We start from the raw sequence: 10,080 nt of genomic DNA, 5'->3' as shown, positions 1-10,080 counted from the left end.
CAAAATCACACTATTATGTTAATAGTGAATTAATTTACTTGTCTTAAAATGTTAAATCTTATTTCATTAATTGTTAGGATTTGATTCTTATTCTATTGCATAATGTTATGTTAAAAAAAGAGTAACACTTGGGATTATGTTTGTTCAGATTGATTTTTTTTCTCATATGATTTGTTGTTTTGATATCTAATTCTTATTTTGAATGGCAAATGAAAATTTTACATGTACTAACGGTAATTTTATCTATTTGTCTCTTCCGTATAATCATGTCAGTAAATACATTTTAAATAGCACACATTTTTCTGAGTTGTTTTGCTCTCAGGTAAAGTTCACTATGATTAATTATTTTCAAAGTTATTAAATCAAGCTAAAAATAACATCAATTTTAGAGTATTATAGAATGATGTGGTGAAATTGAAACTCTCATATTTTGCTACTGGAATGTAAAATGGTATAACCTCTTTGGAAAACAGTTTTGCTGTTTCTCAAAATGTTACACATAGAGTATACGATCCAGCAATCCTAGGTATATATATAGCCAAAAGAATTGAAAGCATACATCCAGACAAAAACTTGAACATGAATGTTCATAGTAGCATTATTTATAATTGCCAAAACGTAAAAACAGCCCCCAATTACCAACTAACGAATAGATACATAAAATGTGGTATATCCATATCAGTAATAAAAGTGAAAAGGTTTTGTTACATGCAGAAACATGGATGAACCTTGAAAGCATTATTCTAAGTCACAAAAGACCACATATTATATAATTCCATTAATATGAAATGTCCAAAATTGACAAATCTGTAGAGGCAGAAAGTAGTCTGAGGGTGGGAGGTAGGGAGTGACTGCTAATGATTGCAGGGTTTTTTTTTGGGATGACAAATATAAAATTAGATTGTGGTGATGTTTGCACAACCCTGGATCTACTAAAAACTATTGAATCTTGCACTTTCCATGGGCACACTCTATGTCAGTAAATTATATCTCAATATAGCTATTAAAATGAATTTATGATCCAGGTAATAGGGAAAAAAACTGAAACTACTTAAGTATATTAATCCAAACTGATAGAATCAATGATGTATACCCAACTGCAGCTTTGAAAAGGAAAATGACTATACTTACTTATAGGGAAACTTGCTAAGAATTATTTTTAGGTGAAAGAATAAAGAGTAGAATAGCACACTCTAATAGGTGAAAAGGTGAAATAGAATGGCATATGTGTGTTTATAACAGTTATTCTCATTTTCTTGTTAAAAAAAAGCATATATACATATATGCTTTTTTATGTACAAATTTTATGTACAAATATGTATGTGTATATATATAATTTGTACATCAAGTATATATGCCTTTTGTTGCCTAGATTATAACACATTTATTTATGTGCTTTTAAGAATGTAAATTGCAGTGATACTGGAAACTTTCTTTCCCCTTCACTATTCATAGCCACAAACTCAAGATTCCTCTTGTACTGTTTCTTTGTTTCTTTTTAACACTTTCTCATACTTCAAAAAATTCTCCTTCCAGAATTCACACTTGTGAATGAATGAATTCCTCCTTCTAAGAAACTGAGGGCAGACAAATGCTTATTGACAATAGCAAAATCCCTCAGGCTTGAGGCAAGGTGAACTGCTTGCTGCCCGCTACATACTCCAGGGGCTCTGTTGAACCTCCTAAAGATCAAGCAGAGTGGCAGGAATAAGGCAATGAATGGAGTGGCCTCCTTTCTTATTCCACCTGGAGATCCCCCAAGATGATTAGAAATCACTATTATTTCAAGATGTCTTTCTCTAAGTATCAGGCTTGAGTTTTGAACAAAATCAGCATATTTTATTCATTCAGAAACTGACTACTTGTAACAGACACTGGTTCATCACTATATTCTTGTCCAAAGTTCCCAAAGGGCAATCAAGCAGATTCTTCACACTTATTATTTTGAACTGATAGTAAATCAGGTATTTAGATAAAAAAGGCAAAGAAGTTCAATTTTTACCATATTGTTTATTTAAAAAACAATTTTGAAAACACTGGGCCTTGCTTTCCTTCTAAACTCTGATACTTTCATAATTTTAGAATTAAAAGGAATGATAACTTTAATGCTCCTTTTATATTGCTAATATATTAATATGACCATCATCTAATTGTGTTTCATAAACATTCATGTGGATTCATTGGTATTTTTAACCCTTTATGTAAAAATAAGTTAAAATTTTAATAACCATATTTTTTTTAGTTTTTTAAAGTATATAATAAATTGGATAAATTTTATTTAATTCTAAATTCTGAAATAAGTAAATTCATGACATAATTTATAACTTATGAAAAGAAAAATACCGATAGTCAAGAACTATTAATAATATATCAGATATAAAATTTGATCCTACCATAGAATGTATCTGATTAATGCTATTTTCAAAATTTGATTAATGATTTTGATCTTTTAGATGATGGATAATTGATAGTAATTATTTTGTGTAATAAGTTAACAACTGAAATGTACAACATATTGATTTTTTTTCAGGTGAGATATAGGCTCCCTGAGCAGCTACAGTAGCAGAAAGTAGTGACATTTAATTCAGTCTGATTTATTCCTGAGAAAAGATGATTGACTGCAGTTTATGAAGTCCATGCAAGAGTTAGATGAAATGGTGAAATTATTCAGAAACACTAAAACTAAAAATTAAATTAAAATACGGAATACTAAGTAATAAAGCCCGTGTAATTCAAATTAGTATTGCCATTTAACTTGACAGAAGTTTGCCGAAAGGGCCAAACTTATATTATGAGTACAAATGGGGAGAACTATGCTAATATAATAAAATGAAATCAGAGAAAGTTAATTATAAGATTACATCAAAAGTGGGGGAATTTATATTACTAATAAAACTAAAAAGCCATATAACGGAGATATGAAATTGACCCCAAAGATAACCAAAGATTATTTTTACTTGTTATTTTTCTTGTTAGTAATGTGCTACACTTCATGTTTATAAAAATGTTTCAAATTCATTTATAAAATAGTTATTAGAGAGCCTGCTTGGGGTCCAGCATTGTTTTTAGGGGTCAGATGAAGAAAAAAACAGAGGTGATCTATCCGTCCTTGATGGAAATTGCAGTCCACAGGAAAGAGAGTCAGGCTTAAACAATGATTTTATATATATATAAAACAATGATTTTATATATATATATATATATATATATATATATATATATATATATATATACACACACACACACACACAATCTTCCATAAACACCATAAAGAAGAATTTCATGTTGTAAAGGATTGTAAACCAAAAGAACTGACTGGCACATTAACATTATTTTGGTTAAATGTTTTTTAAATTATCTATTTCACTTCAGCTTTTTTATTCCAAAAAGTTGACATATACAACTCATATACACAGTAGGTGCAAAAATAACTAAGTCTCTAATGTCAGTTAGAGAATATCTTTGAGCTGACATTTTTTTGCCAAGGTTTTATCTTTATGACAATGTTTTATTTGGGGGACAAAATTTTGCTCAGAGACTGACCTTATTTTTCCCAGTATTTTATTTAACACAGCTTCACTATGAGAATTATAATAATTTAGCAGTTAGCATAGAGGATAATATGTCTTAATAAGCCAAAAAGAAAGAACATACTGGCATACCTCATTTCATTTGCTTTACTGTATATCACCGATGTTGTGATTTTACTAATTGAAGGCAAAACCTTCCACCAGCCAAAAGATTACGACTCACTTTCTTGAGATACTTGCTATATTGCGGTGGTCTGGAACGGAACCCATAATATCTCCGAGCTATACTTGTACTCTAAAGCAGCCATAAATTGATTATACTATTATCCCAGGCAAGGGGAGATGAAAGGAACACAGTCCAAATTTAGTTGAGATTTACCTTTATACAAGTTGATACACAGGACAGACTGTGTGGCCAACCGAGAGCTGACGTCCAGCTGCCAGAGCAAAAGTAAAAGTCCCTTGTTGCTAGGGCACTTTGTTAGGGAATGACAGCGCCAGTGTTGACAGGCAAGATGTTCTTTGCGGGGCCAGTGCCAGGCTTTCGCCTCTGCCAGTAAGAGTCACCTTTCTGGCAGCAGGAGTTAATGCCGGAAGGGTCTCCGCAGAGTTAATTTGGATCAGCAGAGGATAGCCTTGCCCAGACTGAACACTCTGGAATAGTCCTCAGAAACTCTTGGTATTTATAGTCTAAACGTCCTCTTGCCATAGTTGCTTCTCCATGTATATTTTATTCTATTAGCCCCCCGTGATTACCCACAGCAGCTGAGCTGGGTATCTATCTGTGAGAGCAGATGAGATGATAACATCCTGATACAGCTTACTTTACTCTTATCTCAAAACAACTTCGCTCTTAAAGACAACTTCATTTTTGTCATAAACAAGTGGATTTGAAATCAGATCAAACTGATACACAGCAGACAATGCACAAAATAAAATTTTACTCAGATAGTTAAGTTATTGAATATTTTTATTGCAGCAAAATTTTAGCATTAACAAAATAATTCTCTTACTGATTATATTAAATGAAAATTCCAAAAGCAGTGCTTCCCAAAGAGTACATAGCACTCAGGAGTACACTAAAGACATTAATTTAACAAATATTTATAAAGTGTTTACTATGAACAAAGTATTCTGCCAAAATGAGGAATCTGTGTGTGGAGGGAGGGTGAAAAAACAATGACCAGGGTACAACCTAGGAGGAGCGGCTATACGTAAAATAATAACTGTGCCATAAGCAGTTGGGAAATATTTGAGCAGTGGTACAATGACATGTTATGAAATTTTAGAGATGAAAAACATCAATTTCATCTTGATGGGCCATGAGCAACCAAGAAGGCTATGTGGAGGAAATAATACAGATCTTGACTTGGCACTCCAGGTGAAATTTAGATACAAAGAGAGGAACAACTATACATAGAAAGTGGTGTGAACAAACTTCCAAACTTAGGAAAGCTCAGGGTCTTTTAATAGTAATCTCACTTTGTTTGAGACATGTTAAGATATTTATGAGGAATCATGATAAAAGAGGCTGCAAAACAGAGAGGAATTTGATTATCGAAAGCCTTTGGATGTAAAATTAAAGGAATTTCAGCTTAATTCAAAGGGAATTGTTTTTTGGTCATTATTTATTAGGGAGGACAAATTAAACTGGTAGTATAATTGTGGGGAGAAAATGAGGGAATCATTTGTAGGCATTTCTAAAATACCTCTTGGATAACTCCTAGAAATGAATGCAACACATTATCAGGAATACATATTTCTAGTAATCAACCTACAAATAATTCAATTACTGGTGGTTTTACCACTAAAACATGGCCTGACTTCTTGATCTTAGACTCATGAGGTTTAGAATAGTGAAAGTAGAACTATGTTTAGCCAAAACTCCAATTATTTTACATAAGAAAATTGACTGTTAGGCTTATGGAGGCGGATACGTCCAGGTTTCTTGCTAGTTTGAACAAATTAATTTAGCATCTCAGAACCATGTAAATTGACTACAGCATTATGATTCACTCAAGGTCACATTCTGGGGCTCAGACATTTTCAACATTTATAAATCCCACAAATGTAAAACAAATATAATAATTCTAGTTGCCCTCAGTTAAACCTTGGATGACTGTGTTTTTTTCCCCTCTTATTTTAAACCAGTTCTGTTATTTCTATTTAAATTCCTAGGACTTTTACTTATATTGTGTTCTCTGATCTGTTTATAAATCTATATCCCAGGATTCTACTCTGTCTTCAGTGCCCTCATTTGTTGCTCCTTCTGGCGGGACAGAAGGGGTTGATGCCATGTGGACTTCCCTCCTCCCTGCTCGTGAAGAGGTGTGTCAAAACGGAGGCACTTGCCATCCCGTCTTCCTTTCAAGTGGTGTATTCTCATTCCAGTGTAACTGTCCACTACATTTCACTGGCCGTTTCTGTGAACAAGGTAATCCAGCTTCATTATCCTTCTATATTTCTTTTTAAAAACTCTAGAGGGAGGAAGAGAAATATGTATATACATACACATATTTATATTATGTTATATTATATTATAAACACACTAGCACAAACAAGAAACATCCATATAATTTTATTTACAGATAAGTTCTGATAGGCCACTTTTGGCTTAGTATTGTAGAAGCAAACCTAAGATGACTTTTTTGTTGTTAGGATTGCCATTCAAAATATATTTTCAATTGCCATACAAAATGAGAGTGAAAATTTAAAGGTAGTGTTATTTAAATAGCTTCTTGTAAAATTATGATGCGTTCATCTTTTGTCACCGTAGAAATAATTGGGTTCTAGTTAATACTATTTTTATTGTGTACTTGTTAATCAAATCACTATTTTCTATAGTTCATAAGCAGATCCCCATAATTAAATTATTTTGATATGTAAGAAGATACATTAGTTTTTGATGCTTCAGAACATAATTTTATCATTAATGGAGCTGTTTATGAATCAAAAGAAGATTTCCTTATTGTCAACATCTAGTGACCTCCTACGAGTCGTTCAGTTCAATACAACAATGCTGGGCCACTAGCGCCAGAAACACCCTCGGCAGTTTACAAAGGCATTAGGTCATGACACAGCTGATTGTGTGTCCCTATACTAATAGCTGAAAAGTGTCATTGTTTTCTATGTAAAATTAATTACTGCCTCTAAATTGGGGATGTGGGATGAGAATCACTATTGGATAGTGAGTGATTCAGATAGCAGAGAATTTCATTACTTATCCAACATTTTATTAAATAATTTTTTTAAGTATCAAAATGTGGAATCTCCAAAACCTAATCCAAACGGGGTGTGTGTGTATGTGTGTGTGTGTGTGTGTGTGTGTGTGTGTGTGTGTGTGTTAGTCGGCTCTTCTTCCCAAATGACCGTGTGACAGCTATGAATGTTTTAATATTCAGCCCAGTAAGCAAGAAAGTACAGTAAAGAGTACAAAAATGGAAACACAGACTGTTTTCATGTTCATTGTAAAACATTTGTGTCCTTAGAGTCTATTTTTAAACTGTAAAATGCTTTTGAAGTCACATCACTATTGCTTAATTTTTGAGTGAATATTTAATATGTCTGTAAAGTATCATGAGATTTGCCTTCTGCTGCTGCAATTTGAGACCATTTATATTACTTTCTGTGAGTAGAGATTTAGGTACATAATTTGGATTGTAAAACTGTTTTAGATCTACACTTAACCATTTAAAACTCTTAGAAGGTTTTTTTTTCCTTTAATTTCATGGTAAGTAGAATCTTAGAAAATACCCTCTTTACCTTTCTTAAAATATACTTTAATATGTTAATCCAAATTTATTGACAATGGTGAAATTCATGTTATAAGAGGACTGGTCAATCGCACGCGTCAGATTACAAATGATTCCCTAATCATATCTGTCTCTCCTGCTGAATCCCCAATTCTTCCTCCTCCTTACTCAGTAGTGTTCATACTCCTATAAAGACCTATGCTTTCATTCAGAAAGGGGAAAGTCAGGTTTATTTGGACTAGATTCAAAGCTTAACTGAGGTTTAATTGTATTTGGTGTTTGAGGAGGCAGAATATAGGAAACTGAGTTCAAGAAAAGAATTGAGAATCTCTGCTCTATATTCATTTTTGGGAATATTTTATTTTTTCAACATTATTAATCAGTTTCTACCTTCTATATTTTAACTGCTTTCCCTGTTGAATTTCTAATATTTTAAAAACTAATAAATTGCATGATCATGTGTTGCTAAAACATGTGTTGCTAATCTACTACAGAATGTTTATTTCTAAGTAAAAAGTAACCAGAAACTGTGAGTAAATACTTATCACCAATTAGAGAATTGTTTTTTTTGTGGTTGTTTTTATTTTTTAAGAAGAAGAAGCTTTAAGTAAGTAACATCGGAGGTATATGATGCACTAAACAAAATGCATGCAATGGGACTCTTTTTAGATTATCAAGCATGACAGTATTATCTGTAATTTTATTGTTGTTCTTGCCTCCTGTGGGGGAAATATTTCTATATAATGTTTCGAATGTGGTGTGATGTGCATTTTTAGGATTGGGAATATTATTTGTGATCGCTTCTCGGCCTTTTGGCTAAGATCAAGTGGAATATTATTTGTAAATATAAAAATTATCAATATTGATTTTTAACCATTTACCCCCTAATTTGGAATTAAGTACCTTTCTTCTTTCAGTTATAAAGAAAGCCAAGAACAGGTTTATGTTTTCAACATAATGCTCTAAATATAATTCATACTGGTATTCATCTCAGAATCCAGATTGACAGGCAATGACTACTGCCTAAGGCCCATAATTTAGGAATCTGGTACCATGACAAGACTTTTTATAGCATTATCCAGGTTGGTCAGATGCCACAATTTCTAAGTGTAGATTTCAATAAACAGATCGTGTGCCAGTTTCAATGTATTTCAACTACCTGATAAAAATTTTGCTGTGGATAAACAGTCTATAAATCAGTCAATCAATCTGTGTGTGTGTATGTGTGTGTGTGTGTGTGTGTGTGTGTATTTATTTATATTTATATTTCTTAGAAACATTCCTAGTATTAAATTGCTTAGAATTTACTGATAGATTGCTATGAAAGTAATTTTTTAACTGAATCCCTTATTAAATATATTCAACATCTAAAACATATGAACTTCTACTTCAGGAATGAAATTTGCATAATATCATTCGGAGGGGTTCTGATTTACCAGACAGTGCACTGGGGGCTTCATGCATTCTTATTTCATTTAAGCCTCAAGATAACCCAGCTGAAGTAAGCACTCTAAATTACCCACTTTTACAAATGAGAAATCTAAGGCCTGGCGTTGTTAACTTACTCTGTCAAGGTCACACAGCTTGTACCTGGTATAGATGAGGTACAGAAGAGCAATTCTGCCTGACTCCAGTCTTCACATTTAACCATCATGCTCCATCGCCACACTAGTTAGACAACCAAATTGAACGTGATGGCATGCCATGGAATTTCTACATGTTCTCACTCTTTCACATCTGTTTATAAAAAGTATCTTTATTTCAGGAAGAAAAGAGCATTTTCTTTGGAAAGTACAATTTTTAAAAATCAGAAAACCAAGAAGTTAATGTTGAGCTGATACATGTTTCAGGAAGAAAATATTATCAGGATCCACCTGAAATCAAACTGAAAAGCATATTAGGTGACCCAAAAAGAATCGTATCTGAGTGGTAGAACATCAGAGTGGATATTTCAGTAGAACTAAAATATAAGAAGTAGATTTAGAAGATTCGAATCAGAAAAATGTAGATGTATATGATGATACTCTGAAAAAATTATATAATTGCATAGGCATCTATAAGACATGCTGAAAATTGTGGGGTTTTTTTACAGCCTTGTTCCTTTTTACTCTAGTTAATATTCTTAAGTTGTGAGAGAATGTTAAAGTATTTTATTTTAAAACGTTGATTTTTTTTTTTTCACAGCAAAATGCAGATGAGAATTAAGTATAGGCCTTAACTAAAATAGCGCTAGATTCAGTAACATAGAGAAAGGGTTTTTAGTGCTATGGGACTCAGTAATGGGTCAACCACACACATATTTCCTATCCGCTTGTCATTACGTCATGTGCTGTACTTTATCAAATCATCCATCTCCAATCACCTAATAACATTGACTTACAGAAGCAATTTGATTTAATGTGCTCTTTTTTTTTTTCCTCAACACATGCTATCTTAATTCACATTAGCTAAACCTTGTTGCCAGCTTTATCATAATGATCCTGTATCTCACCAGGGGAACCATGAGAGCAGATATTCTTGCTTTGTTTCAGATGGCTGCATGCAGGCAGATGGCTGTCTCCTACTGTAAAGTTCAGAGTGACAGATTTAGAATATCAGTGCCTTGTGCTAGGGGAAAGTGTATGCCTCTGACTATTAATTATAGGATTAGCATTTTTAAACAGCCCCATACGTTTTAGTGTTCTATAAAACGGTTTTATAAATAGTGCAGTAGAGGGGTATTTAAATATCATACATTAAAACCGAGAAGTGTTTTGTTTTATTTGAAATCCTGTCTGTGTATATTCCATATATGCTGA

General features: G+C 32.7%; 1 pseudogene; it reads left to right on the top strand.

Annotated features, from left to right (window-relative positions):
* The first annotated feature begins 8,078 nt into the window (after window positions 1-8,078).
* On the top strand, window positions 8,079-8,168 carry LOC117020935 (uncharacterized; annotated as a pseudogene).
* Window positions 8,169-10,080: the final 1,912 nt, after the last annotated feature.

The sequence above is a fragment of the Rhinolophus ferrumequinum genome, chromosome 3 (genome assembly GCF_004115265.2).
Source record: "Rhinolophus ferrumequinum isolate MPI-CBG mRhiFer1 chromosome 3, mRhiFer1_v1.p, whole genome shotgun sequence".
Taxonomy (NCBI): domain Eukaryota; kingdom Metazoa; phylum Chordata; class Mammalia; order Chiroptera; family Rhinolophidae; genus Rhinolophus; species Rhinolophus ferrumequinum.
This window is presented reverse-complemented; position numbering and strand designations above follow the sequence as displayed.